Source organism: Rhinoderma darwinii, unplaced genomic scaffold (genome assembly GCF_050947455.1).
Source record: "Rhinoderma darwinii isolate aRhiDar2 unplaced genomic scaffold, aRhiDar2.hap1 Scaffold_742, whole genome shotgun sequence".
Classification (NCBI taxonomy): Eukaryota; Metazoa; Chordata; class Amphibia; order Anura; family Rhinodermatidae; genus Rhinoderma; species Rhinoderma darwinii.
In genome coordinates, this window is record NW_027464304.1 from 126,542 (window position 1) to 144,368 (window position 17,827).

General features: G+C 47.9%; 12 non-coding genes across 12 annotated transcripts; all 12 read right to left on the reverse strand.

The window, feature by feature from the left end:
• Positions 1-1,252: 1,252 nt before the first annotated feature.
• Positions 1,253-1,443, reverse strand: LOC142730066 (U2 spliceosomal RNA). The gene has a single exon (XR_012878730.1). It is a non-coding gene; the product is annotated as a U2 spliceosomal RNA (small nuclear RNA).
• A 1,277-nt stretch (positions 1,444-2,720) lies between these two features.
• Positions 2,721-2,911, reverse strand: LOC142730067 (U2 spliceosomal RNA). The gene has a single exon (XR_012878731.1). It is a non-coding gene; the product is annotated as a U2 spliceosomal RNA (small nuclear RNA).
• A 1,296-nt stretch (positions 2,912-4,207) lies between these two features.
• On the reverse strand, positions 4,208-4,398 carry LOC142730068 (U2 spliceosomal RNA). The gene has a single exon (XR_012878732.1). It is a non-coding gene; the product is annotated as a U2 spliceosomal RNA (small nuclear RNA).
• Positions 4,399-5,678: 1,280 nt separating this feature from the next.
• LOC142730069 (U2 spliceosomal RNA) lies at positions 5,679-5,869 on the reverse strand. The gene has a single exon (XR_012878733.1). It is a non-coding gene; the product is annotated as a U2 spliceosomal RNA (small nuclear RNA).
• A 1,288-nt stretch (positions 5,870-7,157) lies between these two features.
• Positions 7,158-7,348, reverse strand: LOC142730070 (U2 spliceosomal RNA). The gene has a single exon (XR_012878734.1). It is a non-coding gene; the product is annotated as a U2 spliceosomal RNA (small nuclear RNA).
• A 1,300-nt stretch (positions 7,349-8,648) lies between these two features.
• Positions 8,649-8,839, reverse strand: LOC142730071 (U2 spliceosomal RNA). The gene has a single exon (XR_012878735.1). It is a non-coding gene; the product is annotated as a U2 spliceosomal RNA (small nuclear RNA).
• A 1,288-nt stretch (positions 8,840-10,127) lies between these two features.
• LOC142730072 (U2 spliceosomal RNA) lies at positions 10,128-10,318 on the reverse strand. The gene has a single exon (XR_012878736.1). It is a non-coding gene; the product is annotated as a U2 spliceosomal RNA (small nuclear RNA).
• Positions 10,319-11,577: 1,259 nt separating this feature from the next.
• On the reverse strand, positions 11,578-11,768 carry LOC142730075 (U2 spliceosomal RNA). Its single transcript, XR_012878738.1, has one exon. It is a non-coding gene; the product is annotated as a U2 spliceosomal RNA (small nuclear RNA).
• Positions 11,769-13,056: 1,288 nt separating this feature from the next.
• Positions 13,057-13,247, reverse strand: LOC142730076 (U2 spliceosomal RNA). The gene has a single exon (XR_012878739.1). It is a non-coding gene; the product is annotated as a U2 spliceosomal RNA (small nuclear RNA).
• A 1,280-nt stretch (positions 13,248-14,527) lies between these two features.
• On the reverse strand, positions 14,528-14,718 carry LOC142730077 (U2 spliceosomal RNA). The gene has a single exon (XR_012878740.1). It is a non-coding gene; the product is annotated as a U2 spliceosomal RNA (small nuclear RNA).
• Positions 14,719-16,002: 1,284 nt separating this feature from the next.
• On the reverse strand, positions 16,003-16,193 carry LOC142730031 (U2 spliceosomal RNA). The gene has a single exon (XR_012878698.1). It is a non-coding gene; the product is annotated as a U2 spliceosomal RNA (small nuclear RNA).
• Positions 16,194-17,481: 1,288 nt separating this feature from the next.
• On the reverse strand, positions 17,482-17,672 carry LOC142730078 (U2 spliceosomal RNA). The gene has a single exon (XR_012878741.1). It is a non-coding gene; the product is annotated as a U2 spliceosomal RNA (small nuclear RNA).
• Positions 17,673-17,827: the final 155 nt, after the last annotated feature.

Here is a 17,827-nt window from a genome sequence, read left to right on the forward strand (position 1 = left end):
CGAGCCTGCCCGATACTGCTGTTCAGCCCTTGCAGCGATTCAGCCTACTTCTAGGCAATTCCATGGGGCCCTGCAGGCTCACACACTCACAGCTACACGGGAGGTGAATAAAGGCCGGAGAGGAAGCCAGACAGGATTTGCTTCTTTTGCTTGCACCACAATGCAGTGCTGAAAGAGGAGGAATCTACATAAAAACGCCTTCCTGGCAACGCCCAAATGCCCTGCTGCCATGCAGATAAACACTGGCAGCGGCAGCAAGTGCATGCCCACAGCCACCCCTTGTTCCTTCACACCTTGTATCAGCTGTAATCCAGTCCAGTCCAGTGCTGCCTGCTGAGCAGCACTGACCAACACTGCCTGGGCCCAGGCTTTTATCTCTGAGGCCCCATTATGATGTCAGAAAGCTGGCTCTGGAATCCTGAGGGCTCCACTATGACACGTGCAAAGTTCCGTCTGAACTTTATATAAGACGGTGAGGCTCAGTCAGTCACTCAGTGTTGCCTGAGAGGGCAACACTGCAACAGCCGGCCGCCAGGCTGTCTTTTTTTTGCACAGCTAGTTGCCTCCAGGAGGCCACAAGAGGGAGACAAGGGACTGCAAAATGGAAAATAGGCATCCACCAACTTTACAGACAACTTCTCCTTGCTCCTACAACCTCCATCCTTGCACAGTTTGTTATTCTTCTAGGTAACATAGTAACAAATCCAAATTGCTGCTCTCTTTGTAGGCAAGCAAGGCTTTGTTGCAACTGCAATTCTTACTTCTTCTTGAAATGTAGGGACGACAGTACATTCCATCACATCCATCTAGTGTACACAGGTAGGTCCATTGTGGCGGGCAGGCGAGCGGGCGGGCTGCTTTATTGGCTGTTTGCTGTTCCCCTACTCCACTCCACTATTTGACTGTTGTGCTGCATCAATCAATCAATCAATCAATCAATCAATCAATCAATCAGTGGCTGGCTCAGGTGCAGCTCTTTAACTTACCTAAAAGGGAGGGCGGAGAGAAGACAAGGAAGGTGAATGAGGTGTTCCAATGTGAAATGCCGGAAACACAGAAACACAGACGACACACAACAAGAGGTGGCAATCTATTCATTAATTGCATTTAATCAATGAGCTCATTATCACTCATGCATTGTCCAACAGGTGTTGAAATAATGGGATTAAAAGGGGAGATCCCTTCAGAAAGACAGAAACAATAGCAAAGACAAAAAACACTTTTGGAATCTGCTTTTAGTCAACACATAAGGAAAGGGTGCACCGGTCCTGGAAATACTGCAATACCAGGTCAATGCGTGGAGTGGACAGAGCAAGCTCTATTTCCATCTCCCTGTTCTAAAAATCCATTTAATATATGGTCCCCAGATAGGGGACGTATCAGATATTAAACTGATAAGAACAGATACTACACTTGATCTTAGCCAAAAGGCCGAGAAGCGATAACCCGAACGGGCCGCGCGTTGCCCGAGCCTGCCCGATACTGCTGTTCAGCCCTTGCAGCGATTCAGCCTACTTCTAGGCAATTCCATGGGGCCCTGCAGGCTCACACACTCACAGCTACACGGGAGGTGAATAAAGGCCGGAGAGGAAGCCAGACAGGATTTGCTTCTTTTGCTTGCACCACAATGCAGTGCTGAAAGAGGAGGAATCTACATAAAAACGCCTTCCTGGCAACGCCCAAATGCCCTGCTGCCATGCAGATAAACACTGGCAGCGGCAGCAAGTGCATGCCCACAGCCACCCCTTGTTCCTTCACACCTTGTATCAGCTGTAATCCAGTCCAGTCCAGTGCTGCCTGCTGAGCAGCACTGACCAACACTGCCTGGGCCCAGGCTTTTATCTCTGAGGCCCCATTATGATGTCAGAAAGCTGGCTCTGGAATCCTGAGGGCTCCACTATGACACGTGCAAAGTTCCGTCTGAACTTTATATAAGACGGTGAGGCTCAGTCAGTCACTCAGTGTTGCCTGAGAGGGCAACACTGCAACAGCCGGCCGCCAGGCTGTCTTTTTTTTTGCACAGCTAGTTGCCTCCAGGAGGCCACAAGAGGGAGACAAGGGACTGCAAAATGGAAAATAGGCATCCACCAACTTTACAGACAACTTCTCCTTGCTCCTACAACCTCCATCCTTGCACAGTTTGTTATTCTTCTAGGTAACATAGTAACAAATCCAAATTGCTGCTCTCTTTGTAGGCAAGCAAGGCTTTGTTGCAACTGCAATTCTTACTTCTTCTTGAAATGTAGGGACGACAGTACATTCCATCACATCCATCTAGTGTACACAGGTAGGTCCATTGTGGCGGGCAGGCGAGCGGGCGGGCTGCTTTATTGGCTGTTTGCTGTTCCCCTACTCCACTCCACTATTTGACTGTTGTGCTGCATCAATCAATCAATCAATCAATCAATCAATCAATCAATCAGTGGCTGGCTCAGGTGCAGCTCTTTAACTTACCTAAAAGGGAGGGCGGAGAGAAGACAAGGAAGGTGAATGAGGTGTTCCAATGTGAAATGCCGGAAACACAGAAACACAGACGACACACAACAAGAGGTGGCAATCTATTCATTAATTGCATTTAATCAATGAGCTCATTATCACTCATGCATTGTCCAACAGGTGTTGAAATAATGGGATTAAAAGGGGAGATCCCTTCAGAAAGACAGAAACAATAGCAAAGACAAAAAACACTTTTGGAATCTGCTTTTAGTCAACACATAAGGAAAGGGTGCACCGGTCCTGGAAATACTGCAATACCAGGTCAATGCGTGGAGTGGACAGAGCAAGCTCTATTTCCATCTCCCTGTTCTAAAAATCCATTTAATATATGGTCCCCAGATAGGGGACGTATCAGATATTAAACTGATAAGAACAGATACTACACTTGATCTTAGCCAAAAGGCCGAGAAGCGATAACCCGAACGGGCCGCGCGTTGCCCGAGCCTGCCCGATACTGCTGTTCAGCCCTTGCAGCGATTCAGCCTACTTCTAGGCAATTCCATGGGGCCCTGCAGGCTCACACACTCACAGCTACACGGGAGGTGAATAAAGGCCGGAGAGGAAGCCAGACAGGATTTGCTTCTTTTGCTTGCACCACAATGCAGTGCTGAAAGAGGAGGAATCTACATAAAAACGCCTTCCTGGCAACGCCCAAATGCCCTGCTGCCATGCAGATAAACACTGGCAGCGGCAGCAAGTGCATGCCCACAGCCACCCCTTGTTCCTTCACACCTTGTATCAGCTGTAATCCAGTCCAGTCCAGTGCTGCCTGCTGAGCAGCACTGACCAACACTGCCTGGGCCCAGGCTTTTATCTCTGAGGCCCCATTATGATGTCAGAAAGCTGGCTCTGGAATCCTGAGGGCTCCACTATGACACGTGCAAAGTTCCGTCTGAACTTTATATAAGACGGTGAGGCTCAGTCAGTCACTCAGTGTTGCCTGAGAGGGCAACACTGCAACAGCCGGCCGCCAGGCTGTCTTTTTTTTGCACAGCTAGTTGCCTCCAGGAGGCCACAAGAGGGAGACAAGGGACTGCAAAATGGAAAATAGGCATCCACCAACTTTACAGACAACTTCTCCTTGCTCCTACAACCTCCATCCTTGCACAGTTTGTTATTCTTCTAGGTAACATAGTAACAAATCCAAATTGCTGCTCTCTTTGTAGGCAAGCAAGGCTTTGTTGCAACTGCAATTCTTACTTCTTCTTGAAATGTAGGGACGACAGTACATTCCATCACATCCATCTAGTGTACACAGGTAGGTCCATTGTGGCGGGCAGGCGAGCGGGCGGGCTGCTTTATTGGCTGTTTGCTGTTCCCCTACTCCACTCCACTATTTGACTGTTGTGCTGCATCAATCAATCAATCAATCAATCAATCAATCAATCAATCAATCAATCAATCAATCAATCAGTGGCTGGCTCAGGTGCAGCTCTTTAACTTACCTAAAAGGGAGGGCGGAGAGAAGACAAGGAAGGTGAATGAGGTGTTCCAATGTGAAATGCCGGAAACACAGAAACACAGACGACACACAACAAGAGGTGGCAATCTATTCATTAATTGCATTTAATCAATGAGCTCATTATCACTCATGCATTGTCCAACAGGTGTTGAAATAATGGGATTAAAAGGGGAGATCCCTTCAGAAAGACAGAAACAATAGCAAAGACAAAAAACACTTTTGGAATCTGCTTTTAGTCAACACATAAGGAAAGGGTGCACCGGTCCTGGAAATACTGCAATACCAGGTCAATGCGTGGAGTGGACAGAGCAAGCTCTATTTCCATCTCCCTGTTCTAAAAATCCATTTAATATATGGTCCCCAGATAGGGGACGTATCAGATATTAAACTGATAAGAACAGATACTACACTTGATCTTAGCCAAAAGGCCGAGAAGCGATAACCCGAACGGGCCGCGCGTTGCCCGAGCCTGCCCGATACTGCTGTTCAGCCCTTGCAGCGATTCAGCCTACTTCTAGGCAATTCCATGGGGCCCTGCAGGCTCACACACTCACAGCTACACGGGAGGTGAATAAAGGCCGGAGAGGAAGCCAGACAGGATTTGCTTCTTTTGCTTGCACCACAATGCAGTGCTGAAAGAGGAGGAATCTACATAAAAACGCCTTCCTGGCAACGCCCAAATGCCCTGCTGCCATGCAGATAAACACTGGCAGCGGCAGCAAGTGCATGCCCACAGCCACCCCTTGTTCCTTCACACCTTGTATCAGCTGTAATCCAGTCCAGTCCAGTGCTGCCTGCTGAGCAGCACTGACCAACACTGCCTGGGCCCAGGCTTTTATCTCTGAGGCCCCATTATGATGTCAGAAAGCTGGCTCTGGAATCCTGAGGGCTCCACTATGACACGTGCAAAGTTCCGTCTGAACTTTATATAAGACGGTGAGGCTCAGTCAGTCACTCAGTGTTGCCTGAGAGGGCAACACTGCAACAGCCGGCCGCCAGGCTGTCTTTTTTTTGCACAGCTAGTTGCCTCCAGGAGGCCACAAGAGGGAGACAAGGGACTGCAAAATGGAAAATAGGCATCCACCAACTTTACAGACAACTTCTCCTTGCTCCTACAACCTCCATCCTTGCACAGTTTGTTATTCTTCTAGGTAACATAGTAACAAATCCAAATTGCTGCTCTCTTTGTAGGCAAGCAAGGCTTTGTTGCAACTGCAATTCTTACTTCTTCTTGAAATGTAGGGACGACAGTACATTCCATCACATCCATCTAGTGTACACAGGTAGGTCCATTGTGGCGGGCAGGCGAGCGGGCGGGCTGCTTTATTGGCTGTTTGCTGTTCCCCTACTCCACTCCACTATTTGACTGTTGTGCTGCATCAATCAATCAATCAATCAATCAATCAATCAATCAATCAATCAGTGGCTGGCTCAGGTGCAGCTCTTTAACTTACCTAAAAGGGAGGGCGGAGAGAAGACAAGGAAGGTGAATGAGGTGTTCCAATGTGAAATGCCGGAAACACAGAAACACAGACGACACACAACAAGAGGTGGCAATCTATTCATTAATTGCATTTAATCAATGAGCTCATTATCACTCATGCATTGTCCAACAGGTGTTGAAATAATGGGATTAAAAGGGGAGATCCCTTCAGAAAGACAGAAACAATAGCAAAGACAAAAAACACTTTTGGAATCTGCTTTTAGTCAACACATAAGGAAAGGGTGCACCGGTCCTGGAAATACTGCAATACCAGGTCAATGCGTGGAGTGGACAGAGCAAGCTCTATTTCCATCTCCCTGTTCTAAAAATCCATTTAATATATGGTCCCCAGATAGGGGACGTATCAGATATTAAACTGATAAGAACAGATACTACACTTGATCTTAGCCAAAAGGCCGAGAAGCGATAACCCGAACGGGCCGCGCGTTGCCCGAGCCTGCCCGATACTGCTGTTCAGCCCTTGCAGCGATTCAGCCTACTTCTAGGCAATTCCATGGGGCCCTGCAGGCTCACACACTCACAGCTACACGGGAGGTGAATAAAGGCCGGAGAGGAAGCCAGACAGGATTTGCTTCTTTTGCTTGCACCACAATGCAGTGCTGAAAGAGGAGGAATCTACATAAAAACGCCTTCCTGGCAACGCCCAAATGCCCTGCTGCCATGCAGATAAACACTGGCAGCGGCAGCAAGTGCATGCCCACAGCCACCCCTTGTTCCTTCACACCTTGTATCAGCTGTAATCCAGTCCAGTCCAGTGCTGCCTGCTGAGCAGCACTGACCAACACTGCCTGGGCCCAGGCTTTTATCTCTGAGGCCCCATTATGATGTCAGAAAGCTGGCTCTGGAATCCTGAGGGCTCCACTATGACACGTGCAAAGTTCCGTCTGAACTTTATATAAGACGGTGAGGCTCAGTCAGTCACTCAGTGTTGCCTGAGAGGGCAACACTGCAACAGCCGGCCGCCAGGCTGTCTTTTTTTTGCACAGCTAGTTGCCTCCAGGAGGCCACAAGAGGGAGACAAGGGACTGCAAAATGGAAAATAGGCATCCACCAACTTTACAGACAACTTCTCCTTGCTCCTACAACCTCCATCCTTGCACAGTTTGTTATTCTTCTAGGTAACATAGTAACAAATCCAAATTGCTGCTCTCTTTGTAGGCAAGCAAGGCTTTGTTGCAACTGCAATTCTTACTTCTTCTTGAAATGTAGGGACGACAGTACATTCCATCACATCCATCTAGTGTACACAGGTAGGTCCATTGTGGCGGGCAGGCGAGCGGGCGGGCTGCTTTATTGGCTGTTTGCTGTTCCCCTACTCCACTCCACTATTTGACTGTTGTGCTGCATCAATCAATCAATCAATCAATCAATCAATCAATCAATCAATCAATCAATCAGTGGCTGGCTCAGGTGCAGCTCTTTAACTTACCTAAAAGGGAGGGCGGAGAGAAGACAAGGAAGGTGAATGAGGTGTTCCAATGTGAAATGCCGGAAACACAGAAACACAGACGACACACAACAAGAGGTGGCAATCTATTCATTAATTGCATTTAATCAATGAGCTCATTATCACTCATGCATTGTCCAACAGGTGTTGAAATAATGGGATTAAAAGGGGAGATCCCTTCAGAAAGACAGAAACAATAGCAAAGACAAAAAACACTTTTGGAATCTGCTTTTAGTCAACACATAAGGAAAGGGTGCACCGGTCCTGGAAATACTGCAATACCAGGTCAATGCGTGGAGTGGACAGAGCAAGCTCTATTTCCATCTCCCTGTTCTAAAAATCCATTTAATATATGGTCCCCAGATAGGGGACGTATCAGATATTAAACTGATAAGAACAGATACTACACTTGATCTTAGCCAAAAGGCCGAGAAGCGATAACCCGAACGGGCCGCGCGTTGCCCGAGCCTGCCCGATACTGCTGTTCAGCCCTTGCAGCGATTCAGCCTACTTCTAGGCAATTCCATGGGGCCCTGCAGGCTCACACACTCACAGCTACACGGGAGGTGAATAAAGGCCGGAGAGGAAGCCAGACAGGATTTGCTTCTTTTGCTTGCACCACAATGCAGTGCTGAAAGAGGAGGAATCTACATAAAAACGCCTTCCTGGCAACGCCCAAATGCCCTGCTGCCATGCAGATAAACACTGGCAGCGGCAGCAAGTGCATGCCCACAGCCACCCCTTGTTCCTTCACACCTTGTATCAGCTGTAATCCAGTCCAGTCCAGTGCTGCCTGCTGAGCAGCACTGACCAACACTGCCTGGGCCCAGGCTTTTATCTCTGAGGCCCCATTATGATGTCAGAAAGCTGGCTCTGGAATCCTGAGGGCTCCACTATGACACGTGCAAAGTTCCGTCTGAACTTTATATAAGACGGTGAGGCTCAGTCAGTCACTCAGTGTTGCCTGAGAGGGCAACACTGCAACAGCCGGCCGCCAGGCTGTCTTTTTTTTGCACAGCTAGTTGCCTCCAGGAGGCCACAAGAGGGAGACAAGGGACTGCAAAATGGAAAATAGGCATCCACCAACTTTACAGACAACTTCTCCTTGCTCCTACAACCTCCATCCTTGCACAGTTTGTTATTCTTCTAGGTAACATAGTAACAAATCCAAATTGCTGCTCTCTTTGTAGGCAAGCAAGGCTTTGTTGCAACTGCAATTCTTACTTCTTCTTGAAATGTAGGGACGACAGTACATTCCATCACATCCATCTAGTGTACACAGGTAGGTCCATTGTGGCGGGCAGGCGAGCGGGCGGGCTGCTTTATTGGCTGTTTGCTGTTCCCCTACTCCACTCCACTATTTGACTGTTGTGCTGCATCAATCAATCAATCAATCAATCAATCAATCAATCAATCAATCAATCAATCAATCAATCAATCAGTGGCTGGCTCAGGTGCAGCTCTTTAACTTACCTAAAAGGGAGGGCGGAGAGAAGACAAGGAAGGTGAATGAGGTGTTCCAATGTGAAATGCCGGAAACACAGAAACACAGACGACACACAACAAGAGGTGGCAATCTATTCATTAATTGCATTTAATCAATGAGCTCATTATCACTCATGCATTGTCCAACAGGTGTTGAAATAATGGGATTAAAAGGGGAGATCCCTTCAGAAAGACAGAAACAATAGCAAAGACAAAAAACACTTTTGGAATCTGCTTTTAGTCAACACATAAGGAAAGGGTGCACCGGTCCTGGAAATACTGCAATACCAGGTCAATGCGTGGAGTGGACAGAGCAAGCTCTATTTCCATCTCCCTGTTCTAAAAATCCATTTAATATATGGTCCCCAGATAGGGGACGTATCAGATATTAAACTGATAAGAACAGATACTACACTTGATCTTAGCCAAAAGGCCGAGAAGCGATAACCCGAACGGGCCGCGCGTTGCCCGAGCCTGCCCGATACTGCTGTTCAGCCCTTGCAGCGATTCAGCCTACTTCTAGGCAATTCCATGGGGCCCTGCAGGCTCACACACTCACAGCTACACGGGAGGTGAATAAAGGCCGGAGAGGAAGCCAGACAGGATTTGCTTCTTTTGCTTGCACCACAATGCAGTGCTGAAAGAGGAGGAATCTACATAAAAACGCCTTCCTGGCAACGCCCAAATGCCCTGCTGCCATGCAGATAAACACTGGCAGCGGCAGCAAGTGCATGCCCACAGCCACCCCTTGTTCCTTCACACCTTGTATCAGCTGTAATCCAGTCCAGTCCAGTGCTGCCTGCTGAGCAGCACTGACCAACACTGCCTGGGCCCAGGCTTTTATCTCTGAGGCCCCATTATGATGTCAGAAAGCTGGCTCTGGAATCCTGAGGGCTCCACTATGACACGTGCAAAGTTCCGTCTGAACTTTATATAAGACGGTGAGGCTCAGTCAGTCACTCAGTGTTGCCTGAGAGGGCAACACTGCAACAGCCGGCCGCCAGGCTGTCTTTTTTTTGCACAGCTAGTTGCCTCCAGGAGGCCACAAGAGGGAGACAAGGGACTGCAAAATGGAAAATAGGCATCCACCAACTTTACAGACAACTTCTCCTTGCTCCTACAACCTCCATCCTTGCACAGTTTGTTATTCTTCTAGGTAACATAGTAACAAATCCAAATTGCTGCTCTCTTTGTAGGCAAGCAAGGCTTTGTTGCAACTGCAATTCTTACTTCTTCTTGAAATGTAGGGACGACAGTACATTCCATCACATCCATCTAGTGTACACAGGTAGGTCCATTGTGGCGGGCAGGCGAGCGGGCGGGCTGCTTTATTGGCTGTTTGCTGTTCCCCTACTCCACTCCACTATTTGACTGTTGTGCTGCATCAATCAATCAATCAATCAATCAATCAATCAATCAATCAATCAATCAATCAGTGGCTGGCTCAGGTGCAGCTCTTTAACTTACCTAAAAGGGAGGGCGGAGAGAAGACAAGGAAGGTGAATGAGGTGTTCCAATGTGAAATGCCGGAAACACAGAAACACAGACGACACACAACAAGAGGTGGCAATCTATTCATTAATTGCATTTAATCAATGAGCTCATTATCACTCATGCATTGTCCAACAGGTGTTGAAATAATGGGATTAAAAGGGGAGATCCCTTCAGAAAGACAGAAACAATAGCAAAGACAAAAAACACTTTTGGAATCTGCTTTTAGTCAACACATAAGGAAAGGGTGCACCGGTCCTGGAAATACTGCAATACCAGGTCAATGCGTGGAGTGGACAGAGCAAGCTCTATTTCCATCTCCCTGTTCTAAAAATCCATTTAATATATGGTCCCCAGATAGGGGACGTATCAGATATTAAACTGATAAGAACAGATACTACACTTGATCTTAGCCAAAAGGCCGAGAAGCGATAACCCGAACGGGCCGCGCGTTGCCCGAGCCTGCCCGATACTGCTGTTCAGCCCTTGCAGCGATTCAGCCTACTTCTAGGCAATTCCATGGGGCCCTGCAGGCTCACACACTCACAGCTACACGGGAGGTGAATAAAGGCCGGAGAGGAAGCCAGACAGGATTTGCTTCTTTTGCTTGCACCACAATGCAGTGCTGAAAGAGGAGGAATCTACATAAAAACGCCTTCCTGGCAACGCCCAAATGCCCTGCTGCCATGCAGATAAACACTGGCAGCGGCAGCAAGTGCATGCCCACAGCGCTGTAATCCAGTCCAGTCCAGTGCTGCCTGCTGAGCAGCACTGACCAACACTGCCTGGGCCCAGGCTTTTATCTCTGAGGCCCCATTATGATGTCAGAAAGCTGGCTCTGGAATCCTGAGGGCTCCACTATGACACGTGCAAAGTTCCGTCTGAACTTTATATAAGACGGTGAGGCTCAGTCAGTCACTCAGTGTTGCCTGAGAGGGCAACACTGCAACAGCCGGCCGCCAGGCTGTCTTTTTTTTGCACAGCTAGTTGCCTCCAGGAGGCCACAAGAGGGAGACAAGGGACTGCAAAATGGAAAATAGGCATCCACCAACTTTACAGACAACTTCTCCTTGCTCCTACAACCTCCATCCTTGCACAGTTTGTTATTCTTCTAGGTAACATAGTAACAAATCCAAATTGCTGCTCTCTTTGTAGGCAAGCAAGGCTTTGTTGCAACTGCAATTCTTACTTCTTCTTGAAATGTAGGGACGACAGTACATTCCATCACATCCATCTAGTGTACACAGGTAGGTCCATTGTGGCGGGCAGGCGAGCGGGCGGGCTGCTTTATTGGCTGTTTGCTGTTCCCCTACTCCACTCCACTATTTGACTGTTGTGCTGCATCAATCAATCAATCAATCAATCAATCAATCAATCAATCAATCAATCAATCAGTGGCTGGCTCAGGTGCAGCTCTTTAACTTACCTAAAAGGGAGGGCGGAGAGAAGACAAGGAAGGTGAATGAGGTGTTCCAATGTGAAATGCCGGAAACACAGAAACACAGACGACACACAACAAGAGGTGGCAATCTATTCATTAATTGCATTTAATCAATGAGCTCATTATCACTCATGCATTGTCCAACAGGTGTTGAAATAATGGGATTAAAAGGGGAGATCCCTTCAGAAAGACAGAAACAATAGCAAAGACAAAAAACACTTTTGGAATCTGCTTTTAGTCAACACATAAGGAAAGGGTGCACCGGTCCTGGAAATACTGCAATACCAGGTCAATGCGTGGAGTGGACAGAGCAAGCTCTATTTCCATCTCCCTGTTCTAAAAATCCATTTAATATATGGTCCCCAGATAGGGGACGTATCAGATATTAAACTGATAAGAACAGATACTACACTTGATCTTAGCCAAAAGGCCGAGAAGCGATAACCCGAACGGGCCGCGCGTTGCCCGAGCCTGCCCGATACTGCTGTTCAGCCCTTGCAGCGATTCAGCCTACTTCTAGGCAATTCCATGGGGCCCTGCAGGCTCACACACTCACAGCTACACGGGAGGTGAATAAAGGCCGGAGAGGAAGCCAGACAGGATTTGCTTCTTTTGCTTGCACCACAATGCAGTGCTGAAAGAGGAGGAATCTACATAAAAACGCCTTCCTGGCAACGCCCAAATGCCCTGCTGCCATGCAGATAAACACTGGCAGCGGCAGCAAGTGCATGCCCACAGCCACCCCTTGTTCCTTCACACCTTGTATCAGCTGTAATCCAGTCCAGTCCAGTGCTGCCTGCTGAGCAGCACTGACCAACACTGCCTGGGCCCAGGCTTTTATCTCTGAGGCCCCATTATGATGTCAGAAAGCTGGCTCTGGAATCCTGAGGGCTCCACTATGACACGTGCAAAGTTCCGTCTGAACTTTATATAAGACGGTGAGGCTCAGTCAGTCACTCAGTGTTGCCTGAGAGGGCAACACTGCAACAGCCGGCCGCCAGGCTGTCTTTTTTTTGCACAGCTAGTTGCCTCCAGGAGGCCACAAGAGGCAGACAAGGGACTGCAAAATGGAAAATAGGCATCCACCAACTTTACAGACAACTTCTCCTTGCTCCTACAACCTCCATCCTTGCACAGTTTGTTATTCTTCTAGGTAACATAGTAACAAATCCAAATTGCTGCTCTCTTTGTAGGCAAGCAAGGCTTTGTTGCAACTGCAATTCTTACTTCTTCTTGAAATGTAGGGACGACAGTACATTCCATCACATCCATCTAGTGTACACAGGTAGGTCCATTGTGGCGGGCAGGCGAGCGGGCGGGCTGCTTTATTGGCTGTTTGCTGTTCCCCTACTCCACTCCACTATTTGACTGTTGTGCTGCATCAATCAATCAATCAATCAATCAATCAATCAATCAATCAATCAATCAATCAGTGGCTGGCTCAGGTGCAGCTCTTTAACTTACCTAAAAGGGAGGGCGGAGAGAAGACAAGGAAGGTGAATGAGGTGTTCCAATGTGAAATGCCGGAAACACAGAAACACAGACGACACACAACAAGAGGTGGCAATCTATTCATTAATTGCATTTAATCAATGAGCTCATTATCACTCATGCATTGTCCAACAGGTGTTGAAATAATGGGATTAAAAGGGGAGATCCCTTCAGAAAGACAGAAACAATAGCAAAGACAAAAAACACTTTTGGAATCTGCTTTTAGTCAACACATAAGGAAAGGGTGCACCGGTCCTGGAAATACTGCAATACCAGGTCAATGCGTGGAGTGGACAGAGCAAGCTCTATTTCCATCTCCCTGTTCTAAAAATCCATTTAATATATGGTCCCCAGATAGGGGACGTATCAGATATTAAACTGATAAGAACAGATACTACACTTGATCTTAGCCAAAAGGCCGAGAAGCGATAACCCGAACGGGCCGCGCGTTGCCCGAGCCTGCCCGATACTGCTGTTCAGCCCTTGCAGCGATTCAGCCTACTTCTAGGCAATTCCATGGGGCCCTGCAGGCTCACACACTCACAGCTACACGGGAGGTGAATAAAGGCCGGAGAGGAAGCCAGACAGGATTTGCTTCTTTTACTTGCACCACAATGCAGTGCTGAAAGAGGAGGAATCTACATAAAAACGCCTTCCTGGCAACGCCCAAATGCCCTGCTGCCATGCAGATAAACACTGGCAGCGGCAGCAAGTGCATGCCCACAGCCACCCCTTGTTCCTTCACACCTTGTATCAGCTGTAATCCAGTCCAGTCCAGTGCTGCCTGCTGAGCAGCACTGACCAACACTGCCTGGGCCCAGGCTTTTATCTCTGAGGCCCCATTATGATGTCAGAAAGCTGGCTCTGGAATCCTGAGGGCTCCACTATGACACGTGCAAAGTTCCGTCTGAACTTTATATAAGACGGTGAGGCTCAGTCAGTCACTCAGTGTTGCCTGAGAGGGCAACACTGCAACAGCCGGCCGCCAGGCTGTCTTTTTTTTGCACAGCTAGTTGCCTCCAGGAGGCCACAAGAGGGAGACAAGGGACTGCAAAATGGAAAATAGGCATCCACCAACTTTACAGACAACTTCTCCTTGCTCCTACAACCTCCATCCTTGCACAGTTTGTTATTCTTCTAGGTAACATAGTAACAAATCCAAATTGCTGCTCTCTTTGTAGGCAAGCAAGGCTTTGTTGCAACTGCAATTCTTACTTCTTCTTGAAATGTAGGGACGACAGTACATTCCATCACATCCATCTAGTGTACACAGGTAGGTCCATTGTGGCGGGCAGGCGAGCGGGCGGGCTGCTTTATTGGCTGTTTGCTGTTCCCCTACTCCACTCCACTATTTGACTGTTGTGCTGCATCAATCAATCAATCAATCAATCAATCAATCAATCAATCAATCAGTGGCTGGCTCAGGTGCAGCTCTTTAACTTACCTAAAAGGGAGGGCGGAGAGAAGACAAGGAAGGTGAATGAGGTGTTCCAATGTCAAATGCCGGAAACACAGAAACACAGACGACACACAACAAGAGGTGGCAATCTATTCATTAATTGCATTTAATCAATGAGCTCATTATCACTCATGCATTGTCCAACAGGTGTTGAAATAATGGGATTAAAAGGGGAGATCCCTTCAGAAAGACAGAAACAATAGCAAAGACAAAAAACACTTTTGGAATCTGCTTTTAGTCAACACATAAGGAAAGGGTGCACCGGTCCTGGAAATACTGCAATACCAGGTCAATGCGTGGAGTGGACAGAGCAAGCTCTATTTCCATCTCCCTGTTCTAAAAATCCATTTAATATATGGTCCCCAGATAGGGGACGTATCAGATATTAAACTGATAAGAACAGATACTACACTTGATCTTAGCCAAAAGGCCGAGAAGCGATAACCCGAACGGGCCGCGCGTTGCCCGAGCCTGCCCGATACTGCTGTTCAGCCCTTGCAGCGATTCAGCCTACTTCTAGGCAATTCCATGGGGCCCTGCAGGCTCACACACTCACAGCTACACGGGAGGTGAATAAAGGCCGGAGAGGAAGCCAGACAGGATTTGCTTCTTTTGCTTGCACCACAATGCAGTGCTGAAAGAGGAGGAATCTACATAAAAACGCCTTCCTGGCAACGCCCAAATGCCCTGCTGCCATGCAGATAAACACTGGCAGCGGCAGCAAGTGCATGCCCACAGCCACCCCTTGTTCCTTCACACCTTGTATCAGCTGTAATCCAGTCCAGTCCAGTGCTGCCTGCTGAGCAGCACTGACCAACACTGCCTGGGCCCAGGCTTTTATCTCTGAGGCCCCATTATGATGTCAGAAAGCTGGCTCTGGAATCCTGAGGGCTCCACTATGACACGTGCAAAGTTCCGTCTGAACTTTATATAAGACGGTGAGGCTCAGTCAGTCACTCAGTGTTGCCTGAGAGGGCAACACTGCAACAGCCGGCCGCCAGGCTGTCTTTTTTTTGCACAGCTAGTTGCCTCCAGGAGGCCACAAGAGGGAGACAAGGGACTGCAAAATGGAAAATAGGCATCCACCAACTTTACAGACAACTTCTCCTTGCTCCTACAACCTCCATCCTTGCACAGTTTGTTATTCTTCTAGGTAACATAGTAACAAATCCAAATTGCTGCTCTCTTTGTAGGCAAGCAAGGCTTTGTTGCAACTGCAATTCTTACTTCTTCTTGAAATGTAGGGACGACAGTACATTCCATCACATCCATCTAGTGTACACAGGTAGGTCCATTGTGGCGGGCAGGCGAGCGGGCGGGCTGCTTTATTGGCTGTTTGCTGTTCCCCTACTCCACTCCACTATTTGACTGTTGTGCTGCATCAATCAATCAATCAATCAATCAATCAATTAATCAATCAATCAATCAGTGGCTGGCTCAGGTGCAGCTCTTTAACTTACCTAAAAGGGAGGGCGGAGAGAAGACAAGGAAGGTGAATGAGGTGTTCCAATGTGAAATGCCGGAAACACAGAAACACAGACGACACACAACAAGAGGTGGCAATCTATTCATTAATTGCATTTAATCAATGAGCTCATTATCACTCATGCATTGTCCAACAGGTGTTGAAATAATGGGATTAAAAGGGGAGATCCCTTCAGAAAGACAGAAACAATAGCAAAGACAAAAAACACTTTTGGAATCTGCTTTTAGTCAACACATAAGGAAAGGGTGCACCGGTCCTGGAAATACTGCAATACCAGGTCGATGCGTGGAGTGGACAGAGCAAGCTCTATTTCCATCTCCCTGTTCTAAAAATCCATTTAATATATGGTCCCCAGATAGGGGACGTATCAGATATTAAACTGATAAGAACAGATACTACACTTGATCTTAGCCAAAAGGCCGAGAAGCGATAACCCGAACGGGCCGCGCGTTGCCCGAGCCTGCCCGATACTGCTGTTCAGCCCTTGCAGCGATTCAGCCTACTTCTAGGCAATTCCATGGGGCCCTGCAGGCTCACACACTCACAGCTACACGGGAGGTGAATAAAGGCCGGAGAGGAAGCCAGACAGGATTTGCTTCTTTTGCTTGCACCACAATGCAGTGCTGAAAGAGGAGGAATCTACATAAAAACGCCTTCCTGGCAACGCCCAAATGCCCTGCTGCCATGCAGATAAACACTGGCAGCGGCAGCAAGTGCATGCCCACAGCCACCCCTTGTTCCTTCACACCTTGTATCAGCTGTAATCCAGTCCAGTCCAGTGCTGCCTGCTGAGCAGCACTGACCAACACTGCCTGGGCCCAGGCTTTTATCTCTGAGGCCCCATTATGATGTCAGAAAGCTGGCTCTGGAATCCTGAGGGCTCCACTATGACACGTGCAAAGTTCCGTCTGAACTTTATATAAGACGGTGAGGCTCAGTCAGTCACTCAGTGTTGCCTGAGAGGGCAACACTGCAACAGCCGGCCGCCAGGCTGTCTTTTTTTTGCACAGCTAGTTGCCTCCAGGAGGCCACAAGAGGGAGACAAGGGACTGCAAAATGGAAAATAGGCATCCACCAACTTTACAGACAACTTCTCCTTGCTCCTACAACCTCCATCCTTGCACAGTTTGTTATTCTTCTAGGTAACATAGTAACAAATCCAAATTGCTGCTCTCTTTGTAGGCAAGCAAGGCTTTGTTGCAACTGCAATTCTTACTTCTTCTTGAAATGTAGGGACGACAGTACATTCCATCACATCCATCTAGTGTACACAGGTAGGTCCATTGTGGCGGGCAGGCGAGCGGGCGGGCTGCTTTATTGGCTGTTTGCTGTTCCCCTACTCCACTCCACTATTTGACTGTTGTGCTGCATCAATCAATCAATCAATCAATCAATCAATCAATCAATCAATCAATCAATCAGTGGCTGGCTCAGGTGCAGCTCTTTAACTTACCTAAAAGGGAGGGCGGAGAGAAGACAAGGAAGGTGAATGAGGTGTTCCAATGTGAAATGCCGGAAACACAGAAACACAGACGACACACAACAAGAGGTGGCAATCTATTCATTAATTGCATTTAATCAATGAGCTCATTATCACTCATGCATTGTCCAACAGGTGTTGAAATAATGGGATTAAAAGGGGAGATCCCTTCAGAAAGACAGAAACAATAGCAAAGACAAAAAACACTTTTGGAATCTGCTTTTAGTCAACACATAAGGAAAGGGTGCACCGGTCCTGGAAATACTGCAATACCAGGTCAATGCGTGGAGTGGACAGAGCAAGCTCTATTTCCATCTCCCTGTTCTAAAAATCCATTTAATATATGGTCCCCAGATAGGGGACGTATCAGATATTAAACTGATAAGAACAGATACTACACTTGATCTTAGCCAAAAGGCCGAGAAGCGATAACCCGAACGGGCCGCGCGTTGCCCGAGCCTGCCCGATACTGCTGTTCAGCCCTTGCAGCGATTCAGCCTACTTCTAGGCAATTCCATGGGGCCCTGCAGGCTCACACACTCACAGCTACACGGGAGGTGAATAAAGGCCGGAGAGGAAGCCAGA